The sequence below is a fragment of the Podarcis melisellensis genome (genome assembly GCF_964234715.1).
Source record: "Podarcis melisellensis genome assembly, chromosome: 5".
Taxonomy (NCBI): domain Eukaryota; kingdom Metazoa; phylum Chordata; class Lepidosauria; order Squamata; family Lacertidae; genus Podarcis; species Podarcis melisellensis.
Window position 1 is genome coordinate 73,618,213 of NC_138537.1, and position 18,789 is coordinate 73,637,001.

General features: G+C 41.7%; 1 protein-coding gene across 1 annotated transcript in view; it reads left to right on the top strand.

The window, feature by feature from the left end:
* ANK3 (ankyrin 3) overlaps window positions 1-18,789 on the top strand; it is a gene marked incomplete at its 3' end in the record, with an annotated part of 355,068 nt that overhangs the window by 87,817 nt on the left and 248,462 nt on the right. The gene's annotated exons all lie outside the window — the stretch shown is intronic.

Consider the following 18,789-nt stretch of genomic DNA (forward strand, 5'->3'; position numbering starts at 1 on the left):
CCAACTTGTTTTCCAGATTCTTTGTGGATTGACTAAAAGTTTAGCAGCCACTTAAGGCTTCTTATGTAACTCCCCATGAGGGATTTCTTCTTTGGTCCTATCCCACCACTCCACTGTCTGTTATCCCCTGCTCTCACTTGCTGACCTAATTCCCTCCATCCTTCATATAAATTGAATCACAGTGTCATTTTGGAATTATTATTCAAAGGAGACTCTGAAGCGGGAAGACACTGTACCCAGACCATTTGAATAGCCATCAAGTAAAACGTGACTGATGTGAACTTAGCAGTAAATGCTCACTTAATCGTTTGCATTACCATACCGCTTAATAAGTTCCCATACTTGATTACATTTTCTATGTCTACTGTAATTTTTTTAAAAATAATTTAGCTTAGTACAATAAATATGGCAATGATTATTTTCCAGTTCTAAATGCCAGCATTACAGAACTTAGCTGGAATGGTAATGGTATAAGAAACATTGCAACTGTTTTAACAAGACCTGTTTAATTGAGCTAAACTGAGGGGTCTGAAATATACAACACAGTATGAACATTTGTTACTGTCTCATTTCTGCAAAAGTGTAGTATGTCATCTGGGTGAAGCAAGGAAAGAGGAAGGGATTGGATTTGGAAGTGGGGGACTAGACTGCAATCAGTAGTAGTTAGGCAAGTTGGGCAAGACTTGAGTTCAAACCCTTTGCTATGAAGCTATCCGGGACACCCATGATTTTTCGATTTACTTGCCTAGGATCCAGGACAAACCTCTGCTTTTCAGAAATTACCCCTGGACATCAATTCTGCCTTTGAAGTCCCAGTAATGTCTGTGAGAACTTGGATGTATGGCAGCCCTAGCTAAATGAGTGGCCATCAGTTTGCTGCTATTTATAAGCCTAATTTAGCTCCTATGTTTGTTGCACAGCACAGATAAAATTTTAGCAACTCCACAAGGTAGAGAAATTATGCTATTATTATGGAGATGGTATTGTTTAGTCACTAATTCCATAAATAAAGGTTGCAGTTTGGACTGATCTGGGAGTTTGCTTTTGCACCACGCTTACTCTTCCTCTTTAAGACAATGAAGACTAAGTATGTTGTGACAGTTATTCTATAAGACATGCACAGCATGGTGTTAGCTCAAAGATCTTTGAAAGAACAAGCTAAAAAGCACTCTTTCCTAAACCAGAATCCCACAGCATAGCCTGAACGGAAAAAGAGATTTGCTTGTTTTGCTAATGCCACCACCCCTTTCTGGATGAAGGAAGCAAGTGATGTGTCTAAATATAATATACCTTTTGCTGAAGAGGGCTTCAAGGGTTGCTATGAATTTATTCCATCCACACTTCATTCCAGAATGTGATGTGCTTTCTGAAAAGGCCTGCTTTCATCAAAGAGTTTAGAAGGCTGGATGAATCGCTGAATCATCTGTAAGAGGCCCTGTGCAATCTGGCTGCACATGCCGTGTCTTTTTAACAAGAGGGACACAGAGAGCATGTGAGGTGTTTGCATTTATAGGCAAAAGACGAAGAGGGAACAGCTGATGGAGTACGCTTCGCAAGGACATAGAGATGGGAAGTCAGTCTGAATTGATCAATACTGAGATTAAGGAGCAGAGGCAGCATGGGAGTAACTTGGAAAAGAGAGCCTCTACGTGTAACGCTCAAGCAACTGAAGCAGCCATTTTGGGGGGGGGGGGGGAGAAGTAGGTGAATTCACTTCTCTTCTTATTGCAAAAGCAGCACAAAGCGAAGACCAGGAAACACCAGGCAGGTTATTAAAAAAAAAATCCAAAACCACACAAAAAAGGATACAGGGATTTCTCCACATATATTAATAGATCCACAATATTAGAGATGTTTGTTTTATTAAAAGATCTCTGAAATGTTCACAATCAGGGCCGTTGGCTGTTACATGACATTCACAGATGATACAGTAAGTGACCACAGCAGGGAAGCTTCTATCCCCTGCCCTTAAAACTGCATGATTTGCAAATACAATATAAACCCCAACAACTTGTGGGACAGTGATTAGTTTCAAGACCTATAGAGAATGTTATTCTTTTAGCTCGGTTGCTAGAACATGAGACTCTTAATCTCAGGGTTGTGGGTTTGAGCCCCACATTGGGCAAAATGATTCCTGCATTGCAGGGGTTGGACTAGATAATGCCCGTGGTCCCTTCCTCAACCCTATAAGTCTATGTAAACAATCTCAACCTGAATAAAGAAGGTTGTTCTCCATAGTCCAGGAGGCAACAGGTAGCATTAGGCACTTGGCAAACCAGAAATCATGCAAAGCCAGTTTGAATTCATTGTGAATGTGATAAGTGAATACCTCCCCAGTCATGGAATTTCCTGCTACCAAGTTTTAATTGCATTGGTTTTTATGGATTTATGCTTAATTTAGCCTCGCTTAATTTTGTTTCATTCTCATCACATTTGTTGTACTATCTGCCTTGCTTTCCTAGTGTGATGACTAATGCTATGCAATAAATACAGATTGACCTTGCAATTGATAAGAATAATGAAACTCAATCAAGCAGCTGAATGTATGGATGGTAAGGTAATCTGCTATTACTTCATTGGGCAATGCAGTTAGACATCTACAGTCTGAAGATGGATGTCAGAGCTTATGTGCAGTGCAAACTTCCACTGTTTGCCCAGAGTCTGAAAAGAAGCTTCATTAGGTTTGACTAGTGGCCCAAAAGGATGTGAAACTTGAAGCAGTCTTGCAGTATATATTATGGTTAGATAGGCTTAATAATTCTTAATGTTTACTTTTCTGAATGTGGACAAATTACTGAACTTGTTAGAGCAGGCATAGGCAAACTCGGCCCTCCAGATGTTTTGACACTACAATTCCCATCATCCCTGACCACTGGTCCTGTTAGCTAGGGATGATGGGAGTTGTAGTCCCAAAACATCTGGAGGGCTGAGTTTGCTTATGCCTGTGATAGAGTAATAGCCAAAGGACACATTATACTTTTAGCATATTGATACTTGGTCTCAAATGAGGACAGAAAGATGCAAGCTGCAATGGAAATCTTGAGGAAGGATGACCTTAATAGCAGCTACAAGGTACAGCCAAATACCAGTCAAAAAGACCTACCCCAGCCTTAGACAGCATGCTTCCTTCAAAGTGGCCTTAATTTACAAAGCTTCTTCAGGTGGTAAATTAGCTAGAAGGGATCATGAGCATTCCCACAGGAGGCAAGAAACACAACATCTAGAGACAGTGAGGCTAGGTTTTGGAAACTTGATGGTGAAAAGACATGGCTGTCCCCTGACACCATATAAAGAAGGATTAAAGCATTCAGATTATTTTCTGTCAAGCAGAGTTTTTAACTGGAATCAGCAACTTCTTCCTGTTCCCGCGAAGCAACAACCAGTAGGTGTGGAAACAGCACCTGGGAACTCATTTAATCAGACTGTTCCAGAGTTAGCTGAACTGACATTGATGTCAGTAATCACATCGTTGCCCATTCTGCCTGAGTCATTCAGAAAGTGTTGTGATTTGGAGATGTGACTATTCAGTCAATGTCAAGTTATTAGTGGTATTGAAATAATTGTTTATTTTAAACCAAAAGTGGTGCTTGGAGAGCAGTGAAGGGATAATTAATAGAATGGTTAGTCACCAGGTGACTTGACTATCATGGTTGTTGCTAGTTTGGATTTAGTTTGGCACATCCTTTAGCTCCAGTATTCTTGTTTCCTTTTTGGACAGTGAAGAATGTGGCTACCATCCTGACTGGTGTGCTGTTGTTTTTTTAAGCCTTGGGTAACTCCCAGTGTATACTGTCATTTGCTCTTTGAATGTGATGAACTAGTTGCTCTGGACTCCTTCCTTTCTTTCTTTCTTTCTTTCTTTCTTTCTTTCTTTCTTTCTTTCTTTCTTTCTTAGAAACCATTGTATTCTCTAAACGGAGCTAAAGCAGCACATAAAGTCTCCATTTTGCTCTCACCACAGGCTTGGGGAAGAGCTTAGGTTGAAAGATGGTGAATGACCCAAGGCCGTCCAGTGAGCTTTAATGATGTGCACCTTTGAATCTTTTTTCAAACAAACTACGATTGCATTGTACTACCTTATGCCTTCCTATAAACATAGCATTTAGTGCATGCCCAGCATAGCCGTTGCATAACTGAAATGTCCAGTGTTGTTTCCTTAAATTTCTTCCTTTCTATTTAATATGTTCCTTTTTTAGCTTCTCTGGCAGATAAGGAAAACCATGCTTCCTTTTCTGTTTAGCACAGCACACAACAACTTTCCAATTATCTTGGTGGCATGGCTCCAGAAAAAAGGAACAGATTTTTCTCTCTAAAAAGGGCTTTCCTAGTCTAAATTGTTGTTTTTGTTGTACTGAACTAGTCATTAGGGAAGAAGTCAGGCTCTGTTTTTAGCTTTTTTTAAGCTTTAAACTTGGCTTCCATGGCTTATGAGTGATCTGCCTTCCTTTTTGGAGGGGGAAATGTCATAAGTGAGGCCTTTGGGTTGAAGTCGCATTTCCTGTCTTGCTGTGTATGAATAAGTATTCGTGGATTCACCAAAGGCAGAGTATGGGATGAAATGCATGTTTCATCTGCAGCCTTTCTGGACGTGACACAGAGCAAGTCTGAATTGAAATGCTTTAATACAGCTGTTTCAGATATTTCAGTTTGGTTGTTCCCGTCCAAGTGGAGTACAGCTGTTCTATGACTTCATTCTCATAAGCCGTTTGAAATATGTGACAACTATCAGCGAGAACAGCCTCAAATAACCCTGGAGGTCCTTTTCACGCTGCATACAGAACTAGCCTCCCCATTCCCTTGGAAGTAGACATGGGGGGGGGGGATGTATTTCATTTAAATGAATTACTGTTGTCAGGAGTCAGGCCATGCCTGGCATTGCAGAATGACTAATCCTGCTAGAAGTAAACAAGGCTAGAGATGAAGTGATGCAGGACTGCTGGTCCTTGGGTTCTGATGTCCTAATGCAGTTCCTATCCCTACTTATAAAGCTGCAAGTGCCATGAAAGGGGCAAATGGCCAGGAGGAAAGGCAGTAGGGATTGGGCACTCAGCCGAAGCCTGTTGCAGCATTTGGGACACTCATTCCTCCATCTGGGGTCTGGTGTTGCATTCTGGAGAACACATCTGTGTGAAAAATGTTCATTGTGTGGTTTAGACACTAGGTGTCACTGGACTTAGCTGGATCTGGGAGGAAACAGGATTTTTCTGTTGCTGTTCCGGTCTTATCAGGGAGATGTATTAAGAGTTCTCATCCTTATTTCTGACTCATATGTCCTTTAAGCCTTCCATGACAATACCTGCATGCTAGAGGGGATAGAGAAGTAGGAGGTGGGATTTGGGCACAACTGGTGACAGGGACTCAGTACTGTACTTAAGCATCCTTTGATTTTAGTTTCAAACACTTTCTGTGCAGATCGGATAATGAATGGCTTGGAGACAGATTTCTTCCAGTTGAAGCTGGCAGTAAAATTGTCTTCATTCCAGGGGGTGGGGTGGGGGGGTTCAGAGTAGGTTAACATTACTTGGATCCTTGCAGCTTGCAGGGACTTGAAACCCGGGCTTACCTTCTTCCGTCATCTCTTTTTCCAGCTTATTGGCAGAATAGGAGAAAGGCTCTTGGCTTGCCAGCAGCTCCTCCTGCAGATGAAGGGAAGTTATCAGCACTGTCACCAGCTGTGAAACAGGAGACATGGTTTTCAACAAGAGTGCTGCTGATGTGCCTGAAAATAGATCCAGAGCTTTCCCCCAAAGTGTCCAGAACTGCACTTTGAAACACTCAGTTGAGACTGTGGTTGGTACTAATTTCAGCCCCCGGGGAATTGCAGAACATAAAATGTTGAAGAACTCTTAATTCTAGCTGCGGTGTCTAATATGTTGATAACTGAAAACATATGATAATAAAGGGACATTTATGTTTTGTTTTCCTTTAGGAGGAAGAAGAAAGGTTCTCAGTGTCTCATTTTCAGCAAAAAAACACACACCCCACAACACATGTACAAAAAGCCTTTGTCTTCCCTATGCAGACCAAACTGCTCTGCTTAAATTTAACAGATGAAGGAGGGATGTGTGCTATTATAAAGGGAATGCAAGGCAACCAGCTGCAAGTGGGAAATTATTACAGTGTACATGTAACCACTTGGCAAGCAGGTCGTATGTATTGTCTTCCCAAGAAGCAAGGATAACCTTGCTACACTTCTGCACCTTAGGGAAAACCCAGGAAGTCATGGGAGTGCTAAGACTTTCCCCACCTCTTGGCAAGGCAATTCAGCTGACCAGTTTATGAAGTGGTCACATGCACATCATAGTAAGTTACCATGTAATAAATAGTTGTTGGTATTTATCACTCAGCATTCGAAACTCCCATTGTTCTAGGCACGTTTTGCGATTAGGAATTTAATTAGCATGAGCCGTTTCTGAGCTCTGGGCACAGGACTGCACCTAAGATTTCAGATTAAAACTGCAGAGTGGAAGGAAAGGAGGACCTTTTTCTGCCTCCCCACTTCCAGCCACTCTTTGAAGACTGGAGAAGAGACCCTCATAAGAACATTAGGGGGCAGGCAAGGGAAGCATGGCTTTGTTTTTTGCAGTCTTCAGATGAGGACTAGGCTATGTGAAAAATGAATATAAGATTTTAGCTACAGTTCATTCATTTTCAGCTTTGTATTCTTGTTATTAAAAAAGGTGCACCTAGATATTCTGTTGTTGTGCCCATAACCTAGGTTTAAGGTGCCATTTAGCTCCTAGCTTTCATATCTCAGTTTCTAACACTGTTATCACTCTGTTCATCTTGTGGGTATGGTATTTAGATTCTATATGGTTTTTATCTAGGACAGGGAACCAGATCATGATGATGGACTACCACTGTCATAAGCCTTGACCATTGGCCATGCTGACTGGGCTGATGGGAGAAGGAGTCTTAACAACATCTGGATTGCTGCAGTTTCCCCATCCCTGGTTTACGGGATGCATTTAGGTCATTGCAGAACTGCAAATGCATTACACACGCCAGAGGTGGAGGTCCTCTTCTTCAGTTGATGAGGCTGAGGACTCCAAACCAGGAGGGGAAGGCCATGCAGGGCCAACCCCAGAAATGAGCCTGTGGAGCCAGTGCCTCTCTAGGCACAGAATGTGTGGCTCTACCATCCTTGGACTTTGAAGGACTACATTGCAGAAGACCTAGTGAGAACAGAGGCTCCACCACTTTGTCGCAGTAGGAGACTGACTACAAAATGTTATGGTACTAAGGGTGAGGAGCCCAGAGGGTCTGGGTAGGCCCAAGGATTGGAGGAGCCCACTGCAAAACCTGTCTCTTCAACTAGGGTGTGCAGTTGAAAAGAATTATGGGGAGGGGGCAGGAGAACAGTCTGATCTTCTGGTTTCTAGCCCCAAAACAAGATACAAACCAAAATCTGAAGAGGTGCTGGCCACTGTACTTTAGAATAATAATTTGCTTTTCAAGGAAATACTTTGGGTGGTACAGATGGCTAAACATTTTGCAAATATTGTACTCTAAGTGGTTTTGATAGGTGTGCAATTCTGTCTGCCTAAAGAGAGACATAGAACTGCTGTGCCCATGAAGGAGGGATATGCCCTAACATTTCGTAATTGGTTCAGCCTGCATTCTGATTTCCTCCCTACAGCATTTCAGCCTAAGGGTAAGACAGCGATTTTGGATTCCAGCTATGACTGTGCTCCTTGAACAACTACTTTGAAGTAGTTATAGTGAGCTCCAGATGAATTATGTGAGAATAATAACCCAGAAATAAATGGTTTGAGGCTTGAAACCTAAGCAGGTTGCACAGGAGAAAAAGAGTATAGCTTCACATTATCCAAAGCAAGCTACTACCCATGGGAACCATCGTTTGATGGGGGCATATTGTTTAATAGTGCAGTGCTGGGAGTGAAGCCATTCTTTTCCTCATGTCATGTTGGGTATAGCTGTATCTTACTTCCTCAGGACCAGGGTTACAATAATAATTTCCCTTTTATATGAGGAAGTTTCATATTCTATACTGGGATGGGGAACTGGGTCTGCCCCCCCCACCAGAGCCAACTTTGACAGGTGGTTCAGACCACCTGTAAATCACCTGCTATCACAATGACACCAGATGATCAATACTTATTAAAGACCAGCCCCAAGGCAGCATGGATAGCTGGTGCTGATGGGAGTTTTACTCTGAAACATCTGGATAGCAGCATATTGGGATAGGCTGTAGTATTGGATGCAGACTCTGTACATGTTGACTCTACTCTTCTTTCTGGGTCATCATCGAGGCAAAAGCAGCTGCATTGCATGAAGGACATGTGTTTGTGCATGAGGCATGCTCTTGGTTTATATAACTGGACAGACTGAGACAGTTTTTAAATAAATGGATTCCCTATACAGTCATACCTCGGGTTAAATACACTTTGAGTTGAGCGCATTCGAGTTTCGCTCCGCAGCAACCCGGAAATAAGGAGCGCATTACTTCCGGGTTTCGCCACTTGCGCATGCACAGACGCTAAAAATGACATCACGCGCATGCGCAGAAGCGGCAAAAAGCGACATGCGTGTGCACAGACGTGCCGTCCATAGATACGTTTACCTCTAGATGCAAACGGGGCTCCGGAATGGATCCTGTTCGTATCTAGAGGTACCACTGTACATTGGTCGTGGTTGTTGTTTGCTAATATTTCCCCTTGTATATTCTAATGGGAATGATTTCACTTTTGATCTCTTCAGTAATGCTTGTGGTGATTTGCCTGTTTCCCACTTCATTATCTGGTTTGCCACTCATACAGTTTGGTCATGAATGATCCAGCTGAAATTTCTTAAATCCCATTGATTTCAGTGGGAGAGAATTAACAAGTTTTAATTGAATGTAGATTGCTTCTGTTCATCCATTCACTTCTCCATACTGTGAGGAAAGCAGTGGAGAGTTGAGGGAAGAGTGCGCAGCCCTTTGACCTTCTTCCAACTCAATTGCGACAAGTATGACTTTGGGTTAGACACTGCATTGCCCAAAGCTGTATCTTGTACGTCCATTGGATCAAATCTCAACACGCTCACTGACAACAGCTCCTGTGATACCAGTAAAAGAGACAATTATTTTTGATGGGATGGGTGCTGCTATATAGATTTGCTGCCCCTAGGGACATATATGGGTTATTTAAAATGTCTGTGGTCCTAACTAACCATTATTGGAACCACTGTCTCATTGTTTCTTGAATAATTCTAGGTATTCAGTGAGTGATTTGTTTCGTTTGCTGTGATTTATAGCTCTTTAATACAGTATGGAACAAGATGAATTTGTGTAGAACAAGTGGAAGTTCATTAATGTTAGTGAAAAGCTTTTTCTCATAGTGTACATTTGGGGGCTTGGAGAGAGGAGGAAGGCTGGTCTGAAGCCCTGTATGTTTCTAATAGATAACCAGAGTGCCATCTTTGCCATCCCAGGACCTCCAGCAGGATTAGTACCACAATACTCCTTTCTTTCTTTCTTTCTTTCTTTCTTTCTTTCTTTCTTTCTTTCTTTCTTTCTTTCCTGCAGAAAAGAATAAAGGTGTTCACATGTAATGTTCAATGAGTGTACGGTCTGTGTACCTATGTATGTACAATAGTTGAGCTGTCCAAATAAATAAGTGCACACAATTTCACACAAACACTTGTACATGTGTATACAGAGCTTGTACCTGTGTTTGGTGTAACCTATGAACAAGCCTGTTGACTCCTGGATTCCCAGATGCTGGTCAACACATTTTGAGAGGAAGAGGTTCCAGCTTCCTTCTCCCTGTGACATGATTGGTGCTGAGAGGAGCTGAGCAATATAGACTTTCCAGTGTGACATCACTGATAGCTGCAGTTGTGCACTTTTGTCTTCCTTGGCTGCTTCACATATTTTCGTTTTCATCAGCCAAATGGAGGTAATCGGTGTTTTAATGCATATCTGTAAACTCAGCCTTTCAGCTGAGACTACTGCTTGCCTGTCCAGGGCACTGATATCTGCCCTAAGATGGCATCCATATACAGTGGTACCTTGGTTTACGAACTTAATCTGTCCCGGAAGTCCGTTCTTAAACTGAAACTGTTCTTAAACCGAAGCGCGCTTTTCCTAATGAGGCCTCCCAGCGCTGGTGCCCTTGCACCATTTGGATTCCGTTCTTAGACCGAGGTAAATTTCGCAAACCAGGACACTACTTCATAAACTGAATCGTTTGTAAACAGGACTGTTCTTAAACCGAGGTACCACTGTACTGTATTTTGTGTGAGTTTGAAAATGTGATATAAATTGCATTAGAAACAGAAAATTGTGGGCTCTTGGTGTATTGTAAATGATTATGGGTTGCAGTTGACTCCATAATGAACCAGGAGTATTTCTTACGACTGTGGGTGCAACTAGACCAGTCAGTAGGGGATCTGTGATTAGGAAGTTGCCTTACACCAAGTCCCATCACTGGTTAGTCTAGGTTTTTAGACTAGGATCTTCCCAGCTTTGCATTGAGATGCCAAGAATCGAACCGAGGGCCTTCTACATGCACGTAGTTCTCTGCCACTGAGATATAGAATCAGTGCAGGAATCTCAGCTAAAGCATCCATGACAGATGGCCATACAACCTCAGCTTACAAACCTTCAAGGAAGGAGAGTCCATCACCTTCCGAGTGAGTCCATTCCACTGTCAAACAGAAAGTTCTTCCTGATGTTTAGTTGAAATCTCCTTTCTTGTAACCTGAATCCATCAGTTCAGGTCCTAGCATCCAAAGCAGGAGAAAGTAAGCTTGCTCCATCTTCCCTATGACAGCCTTCTAGTTACTTGAAGATGGCTGCCATACCTCCTCTCAGATATGGGCTTTCCCCTAAGTCAGGGTGCTGTGGTGCTGCAGAGAGAGGGTTAACCTTTTCCCATTGTGCTGTTCTGTGCTGAACCCCTCCCCCCCATTGTAATTCATGTCGGTTTTTCTAACCAGGGCAAATAGCAGGTGGGGGTGTGGAGGTTGGATTTGGATGGGGGAAATGTGACTGTGATTGCTAAGACATTTCTCTTGTGCCCCAAACATCCTGTAAATACAGTGGTACCTCTGGTTACGAACTTAATTCGTTCCGGAGATCTGTTCTTAACCTGAAACCGTTCTTAACCTGAGGTACCACTTTAGCCAATGGGGACTCCCACCGGCACGTGATTTCTATTCTCATCCTGAGGTAAAGTTCTTAACCCAAGGTACTACTTCTGGGTTAGTGGAGTCTGTAACTCGAAGTGTTTGTAACCCGAGGTGTTTGTAACCTGAGGTACCACTGTATTGGATGTTCACTGTGTGCATTGAGTGCACATAGGTATCCCTCAGTAAAAAAATACACCATCATCCAATATGCCATTTATGCAAGCTCAGTGTGCATTTATGTAGTTCTCTCTGTAATTAATATTATTATTTAACTGTACTCCTGATGGAGTTTTTTAACATCATCATGGGACCCCTTTTTTGTTAACTAATTCAGTGTTCAAAACATAGTAGCTAACCTTGTTTCCACCCTACAACAAGCCGTCTTGTATTTTAATCATAAGAGTCTTATTTTCAACATCCTTCTATATTTTGGACCATCAGTGCTGAACAAGCTTTTAAGTGAAGTAATTAAATATGGTAAATATGCATTTTGGCCCAGCCCATAAAATGCCTAGATGTTTATAGAAATCTATGTTGCTGGATTCCAGCCCGCCCTCAGCATGTTCATCAGAAAGTTCCATGCATAAAATGGTTTGTTCAGAAATAAGCCCTTTAATCCATATTTTCTTAGGTTGCTAATTATAACTTACTTAAAATAGCTGTGTATTAGAATGGAAACCAACGTATTTGACACTTTATCTCATAGATGTACAATACAAGTTGCACTTTTAAAATGCTATTTCCATCTTTGCTTAAAACATGAAATGCCTGGGATATGAAAATAGTACTTTTGTGGTAATGTGTACAGTGAATAGCTCAGTTACTGCTTCTCGGATGTAGTTAAATAATGTATATTTGTTTAAAATAGCTGGAGTAGATTGTATGATTTTTCTGTTTATTCCTGCTGGGCTGTGTGTGTGTGTGTGTGTGGTTATAAACAGATATACTGAGTGAACTGAGATATAAAATAAAATGTAATAATTGACAAAACAGAAACTGCCATTTCGCTGTCCATTTATTTGCTGAGTGCTTAATGGGAAAGATCTAGTCCCTAATTTATTTTCATTCTTTGTAACTGATGTGTCCCAGCGGACCCCTTGCATTTCAGTCAGTGTGAAGAGTCAGATAGCTTCATGACACAGAAATAATCTCTAATACTCCCCACCCTCTTTTTTTTTTTTTACGGGTTTCCTTCCACTGTTTTTTTCCTTCTTTAATTTACAATAAAAACACATCATCCTGCTAGAGCTGATGCTTAGATCTGAGAAAGGGGCTGGACTGGATCTCATTCCCCTTTCCCAGAAATTCCATTGGGGCAGAATGTGTGCTTGTTTCACGAGTCGAGAGCAGTGGGTGGGGCAGGACTGGGTGGGTGGGGAGCAAGAAGCGAGTAGAAAGCCGAAATGTGTGTGGTGGGGTTTACTGCTGCTATTTGTGGCTTCCTGTGAGCAGGCAGTTGCCTAGGAGATTGCTGGCACAATCCCAGCATCTACTTGCACCATGTTAGACTCTGAAGAGAAGGCTGCAACAGATCTAGTGACAATCATTATAAGCTTCCTGAGAAAACACCCCGAGGGCTTTAAAAAGGTTTATATTTCCGCCACCTGTTTCATTGTAACATCTGCTGTTCAATAAACAGAACCGGATATATATATATATATATATATATATATATATATATATATATATCCCAATAAATGTGTCTTTCCTTATTTTGTTTTCCTAGGGTTAGGCCAGTCTGGATCCATTAAAAACAGCAAGGTTATTTATTCCCTTCTCAGCAACCTTGCAATCCTCCTTTGAGTCAAAGCTAATTAGCCATGATCGTAAAGAGCTTAGTGAACTGTGGTGATTAACCAGCTCAAACCTTTTTCTTCCCCCTCCCTCCTTCTTTTGTAGGTAAGTGAATGTGGCATTGGCCACCCCTGACTTCACTTAATCGCTTTCCTATTGCTGATGCCCAGTTATGGAATAAAAACAATAAGTCACTAGGGAAAGCTTGACATGCAGGTATTGTGGATACACCTGGAGTATATATATTCTGAGGAAGATGGTAAGTGCCTGTTTTCCGTCTTGGCCTTACTTAGCCCATGACCTCTTCTGAGGGTCTGAATTTGTTGTTGACACCTATCAACGCCCTCCTGGTAATGAGCTCTGTTTCTCTCTGCTGAAAGGGAGGTAAAAATGAGAACTGCTTTGCTAGATGGCTAGCTATTGATTTTTCTACAGATCCTTCCCAGATTGCAAGGTTTCACTGGCCAGGAACCCACTGATAGGTGTCAGCGTTTTGCTTCAAATTTCAGTAATTTATTATAGAAACAAGTTAGAAAAGTCCTAAGCGAAGTCTTATTAAGAAAGTATTTTGAAACTAGGAGTGGGGGAAGCTATGCGAGAAGAGCTCAAAACTAGGCCTTGGTCAAACGAGATAATTTTCATTTTAAGAGGTGTAACATAATGATTGGACTTGGCCAGCATTGCTGTTAAATACAAAGTGAATTGTGATACTTTTTCTGACTACATGGCTCAGTAAAGTTTAACCAAGTTTTGTTTTTTAAGCTTTATAGAAACTGACTTGTTTCCTGTATTTATCCAGTACATAAATATTAATTAAACACTCTGGCTTTATAATACTGCTACCCCTAAGTAATTATAGGCACCAGTATCTATACATTCTATGTTTCCTCTTTATAATAACATCACACACCTAATGTACTATGTGTGAACTTTTACTATTTTATTCTTCTTAGAGACAGCATTAACCTATGTGTTTGATAGCTATTTAAATTTATCCATATAGGCTGTTCAACTATCTGAATTTGGTCTTGCATGCGCTGTTAATGTATTTTCCTCAAGCGATTTGACAACATCTTTTCTTTACTTCTCTTCTCAGCGGTAGTTAGAATGTTTTCCCCGAAACCAAAATTAGCATTAAGATTCATGTAAATCTCAGTGGTTTCACCAGAACTTTAAAAGTAACTTTAGAATGGTTTCATGTATGCCAGGATTTATATTAATTTCACTTCCAAGGCAAAAGCTAGTGAACAGTCTTCAGAAGTGAACTTGACCTGAAGCAGATACATAATAAGCATTTAACAGCGAAGCTAACATCAGCCTTAAAATTCATGACAATTTAAAATAGTGTTTGGAGCAGCCCTTCAGGTTTCTCAGATTGGGGAACTTGACCCTGATGGTTGTGGATGATGGTGATGATGATGATGAACTGTGCAAAATGAGGGAATAATACAATTTAATCTGACTTAAGTGGAAGTCTTGCAGCCTTGTAGTCTGAGAGTAGTAAGATCTGTGCTTCTAAACTGCGGCTAAAAAGTGAAGAGCTGATTTATAAAGTAGTATTTCTGACTATATCTTATAAAACGAATACTGTTTTCTGGTTCTTGCAATATAAAGTCACCCGAGAGGTTGTATTGTCAGAAACATTGCTCTAGTTAATGCATCACAGCACATTTTCTGATGATGCAGTTTTTGGCTTGGAGAGAGCCAAGGTGTCTTGTCTGACCACAATGAAAGGAGAATATGATTTATGTTCACCTGCGATACTTCCATGGCTTGTCTTTCAGCTGAGTGCGAGCCTCAGTGTATCTGGAGAAATGTTTCAGAAATTTTGGTACTAACCTGTTCATAACGTTGCCAATTTGTAGTATAGCTCAAAACATTTTTTTTAAGGTACAACTTAATATGAAAACAATATCGTTTCCCAAGGATGCTCCGTGACAAGTTTGACTCTGAGACTTTTGATCAAGAGTTAGTTTGTGGAGGTTCATGGATATGATATATTTGAAAAAAGAAAATATTGACTAGGATCCAAGGAGCTACTTAAAATGTGCCCATGGGCTTGGGCATGCCCAGTGAGCGCCCCCCCCCATTTTCCCCTTGCTCAGCTGAGCTCCAAAGGATCTTTGGAAATAACTCTCAGTTTCATAAATAGTTTGCATTGTGACATGTTGAAGGGTCTGCTATTCAAGAAAGCGCCTCACCTTCCCTTGAGTGTATGGAAGGAGTTGTGGTTCATTGTATCTTGGTCATCACTGATATGATGCCCATAGTTAGGAAGAGAGTTATTCAGTTTTCCTCCTCCAGTATAGATATATTCATCCATGTCATTTCATGATGAAGAAACCTAGGAATGAAATTAGAGTCTAAGTGGACTTAAACTGTTTGCCGCACCATAAACACAGTTTTCTCTCTCTAAATAATGTGTTGGGAAACTTGTAGTCCTCTAGATATTGTTGGACTTAAGCTCTCTGGATATTGGCCATGCTGGCTAGGACTACTGGGAGATGGGATGCTCCCCAACTCTGCTCTGAACTATGTGGAATTTTAAACCTGCACCCATTTCCTTTCTCATTACAGTGTCAAGAAGTGCTTGCTGGATGGCAGCCTTTGGCTTCATTCTGATTTCTGTTTTCATTTTGCACTTTAGGGCTTAAGCTGTGGCTTTGGTCTGAAATAATGCCATATTTGGAGGGAGGTTGGGAATACCGGTAATTGTTCTGTCTTCCTGAAAGCAGAACTACAGCCACTGTAGCATTTCATGCTCATTGGGGAAACCACTGCTATCAAAGCATGCATGCAAGCATCTTCTCATTCATTCATAGTGATGGCTGGTTTGGAATTCTGCTTAGGTTTTTGCTGAGGGTTTGTCCAGAGTGGATGTGGGCATCGCTGGCTCCCAGGAACTTCATCTGTATCCTTGTGCTAGAGATAGTCCCAGATCATAGGATCGTACAGTTGGTAGAGATCCCAGGGGTCAACTAGTCCAATACCCTGCAATGCAGCAACCACTGTTGATTGTGGCAAATCCAGTTGCTTAGTCTGGGCTGTTTTTTTATAAGCTTGGTTTTCATTTGGAGGGAGGAAAATATGGCCAATTAGCTATATCAGTTTGAGAGAATTAACACATTATTTCAAATACATCAACAAACTCTGAACGTTATCATGGCTGGTGACTTTAATAAACCTAAGTATATTCAAGGTTTGGGAGGCACTCCTTTTGCATAGGTTTTCAGAATTTGCATAGGTTTTCAGAATTCTTTTCCAACCCATGCTGTGAAATTATTTATCTCCCACTACTCTAGTGTAACTTTGCTCTTTTTTAAAAAGAATGTAGAGGTACTCTTGTAGTACCTTTGTAGTACCTTTTGAAATCCCCTCCCCCCCACATACACACACCAGATGACCATTTTAATTTTTTTAATTAGTCTGTGGATGATCGAAACAGCCCACACAATGTTCTATCAGGAATTGTGCAGGAATTCCTTTGTGACAGCCACCCACGCTCCTCCTTTCCATGTACATATTGTCATGAAATGCTCACTTTGGGGTTGGTTGCCAAAATTAGGCACCCAGTTGTTAACTTTGTGCAGATCTCCCTTTCCTGCCAATGAATATGTTTATTCCGCCTTGAATATCTGTGCACGTGGTGTATGGCTAGTTCTGCACCTAGTCAATTGTAATTGCATCAGGAGTTCATTGGGACTAAGGGTGCTTCCATATGGGTGTTTATTGTGGGCAAGCGATCTTCATGCACATAAGTTTGGGTTGTGGGGTTTTGTTTTTGCAGTGTCCACATGACATCATGCATCAAAACTGTTGCCAGTATTCCCACCCCCCATCTCCCTTAATTTAATCTGGGTTTATCCTTTCTTGGGGAAATCTCCTCCTCTAAAAAAAAAATCAATAATCAACAACAATTTTGCAGAATCTGGAAGTTGCCTGCAATGAGCATTCAAATGAACTGGGGAGCAAAATTATGAAGGAAGTGTTGTCAATGAGTCAATATAAAAGCTATGCATTAAAAAACAATAACACCTTGGCAGAAAGGCATCACATTTTCAAACTGGAAAATTGTTTTAATGCAAACTCCAGTCTGGAGCTTTGATCCTAGAACTTCCATAACTTGGAAGATAGCAGTGGAGGGGGAAAAATACATTGCCTCAAAAGTGCCAGGGAAGAACATGTAGCTTGTGTGCCCTAGACACTTCTGGCATCCAACTGAGCACAGGACTGTAGCCACAGTGCCTGCTTTTCTAGAAGGGCACTTTCCTGCTTGCTAGCAGCATCCACCAAAGCAACATCAGACTGCAGCCAAAGATTTGGCTGGTTGTTTAAAATCAATGAAGAGACCAAAGTTTAGCTTGGCTTTGAAGTTCATAGCCACTCTCCTGTCTCATTTTTCTCCCAACTTCACATCCCTTCCTCTGGCCTTCTCTTCACCTCATCTCTTTGGACTTCACCCAGTGCTTTGACCCTTCCAACAATCCTGCCTCCATTAGTTTTGCTACCTGCTGAAGCTCTGCCCTGCATAATAGACCCTGCCCTGCTTCTTATTTGCAGTGGTGCCGTCAGGGTAGGACTTGGGGGCAGAAATCTGAGAGTCCATGTGGCAGAATGAGCAGGATGGCATCCAAATGCAGCTAGGCTGACTTATCCTGCATATCGAGGGAAGAAATATACAGTACATTTCCTTCTAAGGAGATCCTCCCTGCTGCCACAAAAGACCATTAAGTGCAGAGTTCAACATTACCTAAGTACACCACTGCTTGTTTCCTCTTCTTGCCTAGTCCCCTTTGCCTGCTCTCCCGCCTCCAGGATCTTTGCCACTCAGTGATAGCAAGCTTTTACCTGCCCTTCTCCCAATCCCTGCCAGAGCGTTCACAGCTACAAAAACAGAAGGGCTTGGGAAGATGTCAAAGAGAGAATCATAGAATCATAGAGTTGGAAGAGACCACAAGGGCCATTGAGTCCAACCCCCTGCCAAGCAGGAAACACCATCAGAGCACTCCTGACATATGGTTGTCAAGCCTCTGCTTAAAGACCTCCAAAGAAGGAGACTCCACCACACTCCTTGGCAGCAAATTCCACTGTCGAACAGCTCTTACTGTCAGGAAGTTCTTCCTAATGTTTAGGTGGAATCTTCTTTCTTGTAGTTTGGAACCATTGCTCCGTGTCTGCTTCTCTGGAGCAGCAGAAAACAACCTTTCTCCCTCCTCTATGTGACATCCTTTTATATATTTGAACATGGCTATCATATCACCCCTTAACCTCCTCTTCTCCAGGCTAAACATGCCCAGCTCCCTTAGCTGTTCCTCATAAGGCATCATTTCCAGGCCTTTGACCATTTTGGTTGCCCTCCTCTGGACACATTCCAGTTTGTCAGTGTCCTTCTTGAACTGTGGTGTCCAGAACTGGACACAGTACTGGTGTGAGAGAGAAATGGCATTTTCTTTACTTTACTTCCCTCTCCTTTTGCACAATTTGCTTTTCTCCGTAGAATGGAAGTTGTAGGGTCAAGCTCTCGCAACTTGGCGCACATTCAAAACAGCTTTCCAGTTTGGAAATTCACCGCTCTTTGTGCCTCACCAGGGCTTTTTAATTAGCATGCCTTTCATGCTAATGCATTATAACACTTCTATCATCTTACTTGATTTCCCCCCTTCATTATAGTGCATTTGCAAGGCATTCATTTAATTAGCTTAATTGTAGGCTGCAACAATTTGTCTCCCACTTCCTTCTGCAAGGAGGTTCCCCATTTCTGTCGGAATAGGGATAAATGTGAAGAATTTTGTGAAGAGATTGTCTGAGGAAGAAGTTGGAACTTAAATCAGGACTTGGCTGTGGCCTTTAACACAGCAA